Genomic DNA, 9983 nt, shown 5'->3' on the forward strand with positions numbered 1-9983 from the left:
AAGTCTCATTGAAAGGATGGGGCAGGCAGACAATCAGAGGTCAAATAGGTCAAAGGATGAGAAGTTTTAGCTGTGAATCCAGAATTCCTCAACATCACTGGACGTAGAAAATCAGAATGTTTAGTAAGATAGATGTTGACAGAACACAGGCAAGACTCCTCTGTAGCCTGGAGTGAGCCTGGTTAAAACTATGCAAAGGTAAACCAGGTGTGGAAGTTATGTCTATAATCTCAGCACTGGGTAGGTAGAGACAGGAGGAAGGACAGACTCCAGTTGCTTGACTAGATCAACTCCATGACAAGGTTCAGGTTTTCACTCTGCCTAACTAGGTCAAAAGTTTCTAACAATTCCTGAAAAATACACAAGTTATTGATAGCTCGTGGACAGTTCATGGCAGCTAATCAGCTTATAGAACAAATTGACTAGATACCATGTTTTTATTACTTCATGGCCTTGATAAAGAACACAGCTGGACCCATCCAATCAAATTAAAGGCCAATTCCTGAGTAAGTGCCAAAACTTCAGTGACTCCAAAGTCCCCAATAACCAAACAAACAGCCAGTCCTAAATCCCTTTTCATACTTTGACTCAATTCTCACATATTCCTCTAACTTCTATAAATTGAGCCTGCGTGCTCATCTCAGAGTCACCCTCCAGAGGCGAGAGGTGACCCTATCATGCTAGAATAAAAACACTTTGTTTTTGCATAATGCCTTTCTTCAGAAGATAACCCAAACCCTAACAAGACTGAGCACAACACAGTCACATGTGGAAAAGCCTGACCATATAACCAAAGGACAGGAATTTATTGTATAATAAACATAGGATAATAACTAGTTGAATCTTATGGAACACATTGAATCAAATTTTATGAATAAGATTTTCTAATAGTTTTCTTTTTGTTCTTCCTTTCTTTGTTTGTTTTGGGGTGTTTTTTTATTTTTGTTTTGTGTTTGTGTTTGTTTTTGTTTTTGAGACATGGCTTCTCTGTGTAATAGACTGGGCTGTCCTGGAACTCTCTTTGTAGACCAGGCTGGCCTTGAACTGTCTGCCTCTGCTTCTAGTGCTGGGATTGAAGGCATGTGCCACCATGCTCAGCTTGCTAATAATTTTCTACAGCTTGAAATCTGTTCAGAGCCTTCCAATTCTATACACTTTTGTATTACTGAATAATACAGGAAGGTGCTAGAATTCTATTGAAGGAATCTAGTTAACGTTTGGCTTACTTCAAAGTTTTCAATTTTTTTTTCAATGTTGCTCAAGTGGGCTACTGGGGCTCTAGGTCATAGGGGTGGTTGTGAAATCCAGCTTTATGTTAAGATATACAGATCGTTTTGGTTTTGCTTCTAGTTGGAAAGCAAGCAAGTGTAGGTCTTCTAGCCCGGTGTTTCTCGGCCTTCTGAGTGCTGCAATCCTTTATTTCACTTCCTCACGTTATGGTTACCTTCAATCATAAAATTATTTTTATTGCTGCTTTATAACTATAACTTTCCTACTATCATGGATCTTAAAGCTTTATGACCAGTTGTAGAAAGGATGATTATAAGTGATATAAGTGTTCCTGTTATAGTTTAGCAATGTGATTGTACAGATATCTGTGCTTTCTTGCCTTAATTTCTTCTTCATGTGATGTAAATCAAGTATGAGAATATTAATGGTTATCATATTTACATTTGAGATACGAAAAGAATTGTCCCTCGAGGACATTGCAACCTGTTCTAACATTGTAATGGGTTTACCATTGTACAAAAGATACGTATATCACATTAGGCATAATTAGAGTCTAGTCTATTATATAATGTGTTTTCCTTGGACTTGGAATAGTTAGTTACATCGTAGTTAGGCATTATAATGACCTGGTTATTGTTTTCATTTGGGAAATTAATCATGGCATAAAAAAGATAGACTGTGTGTCAAGCTGACCTGGGGTAGAATTGTGATGGTGTGATGGCTCTGTTTGTTTGTCAACGTTATTACATCTGGAATTAACTATAACCCAAAAATGGAGGGACACAACTGAGAGGGCCTAACCCTAACCCTACCCCCCCTGTTAATTAGAAGTGGGAAGATCTACATGTAATCCAGAACTTTGAGGTAGGAAGAAATGCCCTTAATCTGGATCTTGATTGGGAGCAGGCACACCTTTAATCCAGCTGTTTTGAAATTAAAAACCCTACAGCTAATCTGGGCTACACCTTGTGCTGGAAAGCCCATATAAAACATAGAAGAAGGAAGCTTTTACTCTTTCTTTGCTTGCTCTCACCTTTCCAGCAAGTCCATTCCTTCGCTGGCATTAGTGCCTACTTCTTTGGGATTCCAGCCTATAATAAAGTTTCACTGTGTCATCGAGGCTCCTGCAGTGAGCAACTACTGGACTCTTGGACATTGCCATCATAGATGGCCATTGTTAAACTTGCTGGTCCACAGCCTCTTTTTATAAATAGAGAAATTGATTCTATCAGTTCTGTTATTCCATAGAACCCTGACTAGTAATACATCAGGTACACATAGAAAACCTTTTAGAGCTGTTTGTGACTAATAATCATCTCAGCTCAGTTATAAATTACTTTTGATAGATTTTCATGATTAAAATTGAAAATTTTAAACAAATAATATGTTGGTTTGAACTCTATATGAGCCTTACGAATGTCTTATTAAACATTCAGGTGCACCATAGGGAGAAGAGCCGCCGAAATGTCTGCGAATTGATGGTCCCTGGAAACTGCTCCATTTCCTAACCAAGAGGAATAAGCAGATGCTCATCACCAAACCCAATAATCTGAAGGCCCACAGCTCCTTCCACTACTATGGGCTGATTCACTACCAGGACTGTGGGAGTGGAGCCCAAGGCCAATGGAAAAGGGGTTGTGGTGGTCATGAAACACAGATCCCGCCGGGCGTTGGTGGCGCAATCAGGCAGAAGCAGGTGGATCTCTCCGAGTTAGAGGCCCGCCTGGTCTACAGGGCAAATGTAGTACAGCCAAATCTACACAGAAAACCCCTGTCTCAAAAAGAAAGAGAGAGAGAGAGAGAGAGAGAGAGAGAGAGAGAGAGAGAGAGAGAGAAGAAGAAGAAGAAGAAGAAGAAGAAGAAGAAGAAGAAGAAGAAGAAGAAGAAGAAGAAGAAGAAGAAGAAGAAGAAGAAGAAGAAAAGAAACTCAGATCCGGTCAATGAAAACCAGCTCTATCTGGGGGCCAGAGATTGAGAGAGGTCTGGGTGGGTTGGTGGGTATTCACCAGCTAAGGAATATTATTAGGCCCTTGTACTTACAGATTTGGATCTCAGGGTCTCTGTAGGAGTTGTCGATGCCTGGCATGTTGCGGGATTTAAATCTTTCTAGCACACTGGTTCCTTGAGTTTTCAGCCTTATCTATGGGAGCTGAGGTAACTGTGGGACGTCAGGGTTTCCTGTTTAATGTTGACTCTGGCTGTTAACTCTGCATGTCTTAGTGGGAGGTCTTAGTAGTAGGTCTCTGTAGGGAAGCAGTCTCAGGTTGCAAACATCTAGGAGAAGGAAGCTGTAGTCCATGTTCTTTGTCAACATTTGCACCTTGGCAAAAAGGCTTGCCTTCTCCCATGAGTCTGTGGCACTAGGGTTCTTGCCAATTCATTTAGGACTTTACCTGCTCCCCATGAGCATCAGTGCTCTTATCCTCTAGACCAGTGGTTCTCAACTTTCCTAATGCTGTGACCCTTTAATACCTTTCCTCATGTTATGGTAGTGACCCCTAACCAAATTTACTTTCAAGCTGAGCGGTGGTGGTGCACGCCTTTAATCCCAGCACTTGGGAGGCAGAGGCAGGTGGATCGCTGTCAGTTTGAGGCCAGCCTGGTCTACAAAGCGAGTTCAGCACAGCTAGGGTAACACAGAGAAACCCTGTCTCAGAAAAAAAAAAACTAGAAAAGAAATGGTGTGTGTGTGTGTGTGTGTGTGTGTGTGTGTGTGTGTGTGTGTGTGTGTGTGTGTGTGTGTCCGGGGATACCGAGGGGTACGTGGGGGTGAAGCAGAACCAGCCATGGCAGCAGTGGAGGAAGAGGACCAGGCCCCGAAGGGCCAAACCGCGAGCCGCACCGACCTTCGAATGTAATTTATGTCTGAAGACGGCTCAGCGTGTGTGGCCACCTGTATTGTTGACTCTGTCTTCATCAGTGGCTGGAGACACGGCCAGACTGGCAAGAGTGCCCGGTGTGTAAAGCTGGCATTATCCGGGAGACCAGCTCCAGAGAGCAGAGCTGGATTCAGCTATTCGCTGACACTGGGTATTTTAATTTCCCGTTTGGTGTTGTTGCTTTCCCCTTTGCCTTTTTCACCACCGTGTTCAGTGCCCATGAACCTTTCCGAAGCGGAGCAGGTGTGGAAATGGGGCAGAGTCACCCGGCCTCCAGCTGGCAGGATTCCCTCTTCCTATTTCTCGCCGTCTTCTTATTTTTCTGTCTGTTCAGTATTTGTGCTGTGTCTCCTTCCTGCCCGCCTCTCTGTAGAGGAAAATCAGTACTGGGGGTCCCTGCTGGCCCTTCCATGCTTTTGGACCACCCCCTCACCCCCATGACCCATCTCTGTTTGCTCAGGCTTCCTTCAGGAAGCTGTAGGGAGGAGTGACCAATCTGGTTAAGATGGGAGTGCCTGCTGCTCTGTCCTTCTGGCCCAGGAGCAGGGTCACTCCCTGCCCCCCCCTGCCCCCACTGCCCCTGCCCCCTGCCCTGGAGGACAGACAAGTTCCAGCTCTCCTCTCTCCTCCCTCCAGTCCTCTGCTCTCTCCCCGATTTCCTGATTTGATGTTTAAAGTGGGCTCTCTCCAACTCCTCCACGTGCTGATTTAATTTACTTTTTCTCTCCCCACTGTCTTGAGTTCTGACTCAAGTGTCTCCTCTCCATCCCTCAATACCCTCCTTTACTACAAATTCAAATAATTAAAACAAGAGACAAAAAAACGTTATTTTCATTTATACTTCATAACTAAGCTTGGCTGTCCTGGACTCCCTTTGTAAACTAGGCTGGCCTAGAACTCTCAGCTATTTGCCTGCCTCTTCCTCCAGAGTGCTAGGATTAAAGGCGTGTGCCACCATGCCCAGCAGTTTTCTTATCCTACATTGTCCTCAGTTCCTTTGTCCATTTCATCATATTTCCATACCCATCAACCATTTCCTTGTGCTTATCGTCATGACACTGTGTTCTGAATGTTGGATATTATTGAAATTGCTCTTTTTAAGGGATACATCTATGGTTGTGGTTGGCGTTTAGTACTTTTTTAAAAAAAATAATTTGTTTTGTGAATGAGACCAAAAGAAATTGGAATTAGGGTGGTGGATGTCTTTTGCCCTGTGTTTTTTAGCCTAGGAGGCTTGTATTCCAAGCTAACAAGTTAGGCTGCCTATCTTTTATATGAAGGGTTCAGAATTCACTATAGGGCTCAGATATTGGGGTGCAGCATCCTACTAGACCCAAATCTGGTCTAGGATGGCAGCAAGAACATTGGGAGGCTTGCAGAGTAGAGTCGGGGCAGCCTGACAGTTGGAGCTGTGAAGGAGAGATAAACATGTTTTTTTATGACCCCAAGTGTAGGATTGGAACAGTCTTGTGAGAGAACAGGTGAGGTTAATCCACTAGAAGACCAACCTCGTGCGGGAGCTTGATTGGTGCCAGCTGAAAAGATCTCGTGAACAGACTCTGGGAGGAGATATAAAAATAAGCCTAGAACTGGAGGCGGGGCTTTTGGAGACCTGGGATAGTTTTTGCTATTCATTGCTAACTGCTGGTGAAGGCTTGGGGCTCTGGCTCCTGCTCCTGCTGAGGTTCTGTGCTCTGGTTACTCCAGGTTCCAGCAGAAGAAATCCTGCTGATTACTCCAGGAGAATCATTCCTCGGAACTGATATCCTTAAGGTTTTGTTACTGTGTTCTTTAATCCTCTTTTCCTATTGTTTTGGTTAGTTGGGTTATAAGTGACGTCAGTTTAGTTAATAAATTGTAATAAAATATATTGGTTAAGAGAACTGAGCCTACAGAGCTGTGTGGCCTGCAACTTGAGAAGGAGTGGGAGGAACCCGTTTCTGCAGGGCAGGGACACTAAAAACCAGGAGAGTGACAAGGAAGAGAAAAAATCTGAGTGGCCCTTGAAAAGGTTTAGGGGAACCATGTGACTGGAACTGAGGGATAGTGGGTGGTTCTATATGAATATGCATTTCTTTTCGTGGATGGGGGTCATACAGGGGCAGGTTGTTTGCAGAAACCCAACAACTTTCTTCAGATGTAGTTTTCTGGCTGCCCGCCTGGGACAGTCACCAGTCAGCAGCACAGTGGTGGGAACAGCAGCCTGGCGGCCCTGGACCCTCACAGATCAGAGGGGCTGTGGGATGGGAAACAGGGAGAGGAGCAGCCTGATTTCCTCAGCTGCTTTTTTGTTGTTGTTGTTTGTTTTTCAAGACAGGGTTTCTTTGTGTATCCTTGTCTGTCTCACTTTGTAGACCAGGCTGGCCTAGAACCCACAGTGATCCCCCTGCCTCTGCCTCCTGCTCTTAAGGATGCCACTATCACAATTATGTTGAGGATATGTTAACATTGTTGGGTAGGGGGTTTATTGTAATTTTTTATTTCTTTTATGGATGCCAGAATAATTATAATAAAATCTCATGGAGCATTTGCAGTATGTGTATTTGGACACTGGGTTCACAGCTACAGTAGTTACAAATCTCCTCGAAATCAAATTCACCCATGCTTTCTTAACTGCCCAGTTCCTCTATCTGCCTATTCAAGAGCATGTTCTTTGTCCTGGGGAATAGGTATCCACAGAATACATGTTGGTCATATGTGGAACCAGTGCATATTTGATAGATTCAGAAAATATACTTTATAAAGCACCATAGTTATGGATGGAAACAATAACATCTTGGATGTGAGCACAGCATTCAGAAATGTGTCTTTAATGCTTAGTTATTAATGTTTTACCTTGGGTCTGACGAAAACTGGATATCTGATTGCTCCAGGGTATGGTTGAGGTTTATTCTCTGCTGTGTTCATCCTGAGATTCCCTGGAGAAAAAACAAATTTACCACTTGAGCAGGTACTATTATAAATAGTAAATATTGACCAAGAAATGGACTTTGGTCAAGAGCTACAGGGGCTTATGAATACAAACCTATATACCACCATACTTTCCCATGTGGCTTTGTTATTTTTGAAGAACTACAACTCCCAGCATTCCAGGTAGCTAATCTGGTTCTTGGGCAGGTGGTGTTTGCAGGTCAATTTTGGGCTTTACAGTATGAGGGAGAAAACAGCCAGATGTATCTAGAAGGGTCCAGACTGAGCCAGCTCATGAGAAGACCAAGAGGGGAGGAGATGGGGACAGAAAGAGAAGGGAGGAGAGACTAGGGTTTAAAGAGGAACCAGGCAGCAAGAAACCACCTCTCCAAAAATGTCTCCTTTAATATGTTAATCTCAGGTAGCCTTTTGTCCTGAGACTCCAGCCCACTATGCATGCTGTGAGAGCATGACTTCAGGCCACACTGTCATTATAGATAGAAAACTCACTATAGATTACAACAAAATTAGAATATACCTTTTGAGTGATTGTGATTGCTGACTTAAATCAGAAAAATGTCTCCTTTGTTAAAGGAAATCACTGTGCCTATGTACATGTGGCCAAACTCTCATTTTTAAACTCATGGCTTGTTAACACTGAGTTTTTTCACTGTAGACTTCTTGCAGGAGTGGGAATGCCTGGACCCTGGCCTCAGGGCTTTTTTTTTTTTCAGAGACCTCCTGTTGTAGTGCTGCAGCAGTCTGGATTCTGTGGGTCGGAACCCAGTTTTCTTGCAGTCTTCCTTCCTCAGGCTACCTGGGAAAATGGCTGTGCAGGTGTGTAAATTGTGTGTAAATGAGTCTCACATCTCATAGACTAAGTGAAATCCTCAGTGAAGAAGAGACATTTTTATGATATTTTCTCTTTCCTTCATGGTTATCTTTTTGGCAGGTATTAGCATTTTTTAGCTTTGTTCCACAAAAGTTCCAGGTGCTTTGCACCTCTTTTCCATGGGCAGGTCTTCCACTGCTCAGCCAGATCTGCTCACCTGTGAATGACAACTAAGAGCCCTAGATAGTGAACCAGAAAATCTTATTTTACTAAAAATAGTTCTGCCAGTATGGCTCCACTGGGCATGTCTGACAGATTTGGATTGTAGCACACAGGATCCAAATTGGGATGTGACCACTGATGACTCTGCCCTCCTCCTCAGTCTGCATAGCTATTTTTGACATCGCTAATGGTATTACTATGTAGTCCAAGATATCTGAAGACAATGTGAGTGGTTTGATTGAGGTTCTCCTCCTCCTCCTTCTTGTTTTTTTGTTTTTTGATTTTTGTTGTTGTTGTTGTTGTTGTTGTTGTTGTTGTTTTTTCAAGACAGGATATCTCTGTGTAGCCTGCTCAGTTCTGGCCTCACTTAGTAGACCAGGATGGCCTCAAACTCACAGAGATCCACTTGCCTCTGCCTCCTGAGTGCTGGAATTAAAGGTGTATGCCACCACTGTTGGTCTGAGTTGTTGTCTGTTAGTTTGTTTGTTTGTTTCCTTTAAGGACATCCATTTGCTTTCTGACTCTATTGTCCCCTTAAATTTTTCTGCCAGAGAACCATGACTCGCTGATGTAATGTGTTGAGTTAGTCCTGATTAGAGTGGAATTACTCCAGTTTTCCTTTTTTACATTGTTTGCTTTAGCTTTGTGTATGTCTGTATATCTCTTCAATTGGTACAGGTTGATATTGAAAATACCACAGCAAGAGAGTAAATTAAAATTCATTCTACTAAACAAGAAATATTAATTTACTTTTTTATTTTATTTTTACCTTTAAAAATCATTGACTCCTGTATAGTGTGTTTTAATGGTCTTGCTTTAGTTTTTACATTATTCATATAGGTTTCATGACTGTTCTGTGTGTCTACAGCTACTTTGTTGTATATTCTTACACACAACCCATATAATTACCCTCTCATTTCTACCTCATTTTCCTAATCCCCTACATCCTCTTATATTTATATCTTAACCAAACCTTTAACCCATAATAATGGTATTTAAACCCTTGTTTATATGTTTTATGGTGGAGCATCTTTTGGGTATGTGCCCAAGAGTGGTATGGCTGGGTCTTGAGGTAGCACTATTCCTAATTTTCTGAGAAAGTGCCAGACTGATTTCCAAAGTATTTGTACAGCTTTGCACTCCCCCCAGCGATGGAGAAGTGTTCCCTTTCTCTGCATGCTCACCAGCATGTGCTCACCAGCATGTGCTCACCAGCATGCGCTCACCAGCATGTGCTCACCAGCATGCGCTGTCACCTGAGTCTCTAATCTTAGCCACTCTGGCAGCTGTAAGATGGGATCTCAGAGTTGTTTTTTTATTTACATTTCCCTGATGACTAAGGATGCTGAGCAGTTCTGTATATGTTTCTTGGCCATTCGATGTACCTCTGTTGAGAGTTCTCTGTTTAGTTCTGTACCCCATTTTTTAATTGAATAATTTGGTTTGTTGGTGATTAATTTCTTGAGTTCCTTATACATTTTGGATATATGCCATTTACCAGCAGTAGGTTTGGTAAAGATCTTTTCCCAGCCTGTAGGTTGTCATGTTGTTCTTTTGACAGTGTCCTTTGCCTTACAGAAGCCTTTCTGTTTTATAAGGTCCCATTTGTTAACTGTTGATTTTAGAGCCTGAACTATTGGCATTCTGTTCAGAAAATTGTCTCCTGTGCCAATGAGCTCAAGGCTTTTCCCCACTTTCCCTTCTAACAGGTTTGGTGTGTCTGGGTTTATGTTGAGATCTTTAATTCACTTGCACTTTAGTTATGCAGGGTGATAAATAAGGGTCAATTTGCATTTTTCAACAAGTAGCCATCCAATTAGACCAGCACCATTTGCTGAAGATGCTATCTTTTTTTCTATTGTATGGTTTTGGCTTCTTTGTCAAAAATCAAGTGTCCATAGATATGTAGT

General features: G+C 42.5%; 1 pseudogene across 1 annotated transcript; it reads left to right on the top strand.

Annotated features, from left to right (window-relative positions):
- The first annotated feature begins 4016 nt into the window (after positions 1-4016).
- On the top strand, positions 4017-4600 carry LOC311593854 (E3 ubiquitin-protein ligase RNF5-like; annotated as a pseudogene). The gene has a single exon. The product of its transcript is annotated as an E3 ubiquitin-protein ligase RNF5-like (transcript).
- Positions 4601-9983: the final 5383 nt, after the last annotated feature.

Source organism: Acomys minous (assembly GCF_964271855.1).
Source record: "Acomys minous genome assembly, chromosome: 3".
In the NCBI taxonomy this organism is placed as follows: Eukaryota; Metazoa; Chordata; class Mammalia; order Rodentia; family Muridae; genus Acomys; species Acomys minous.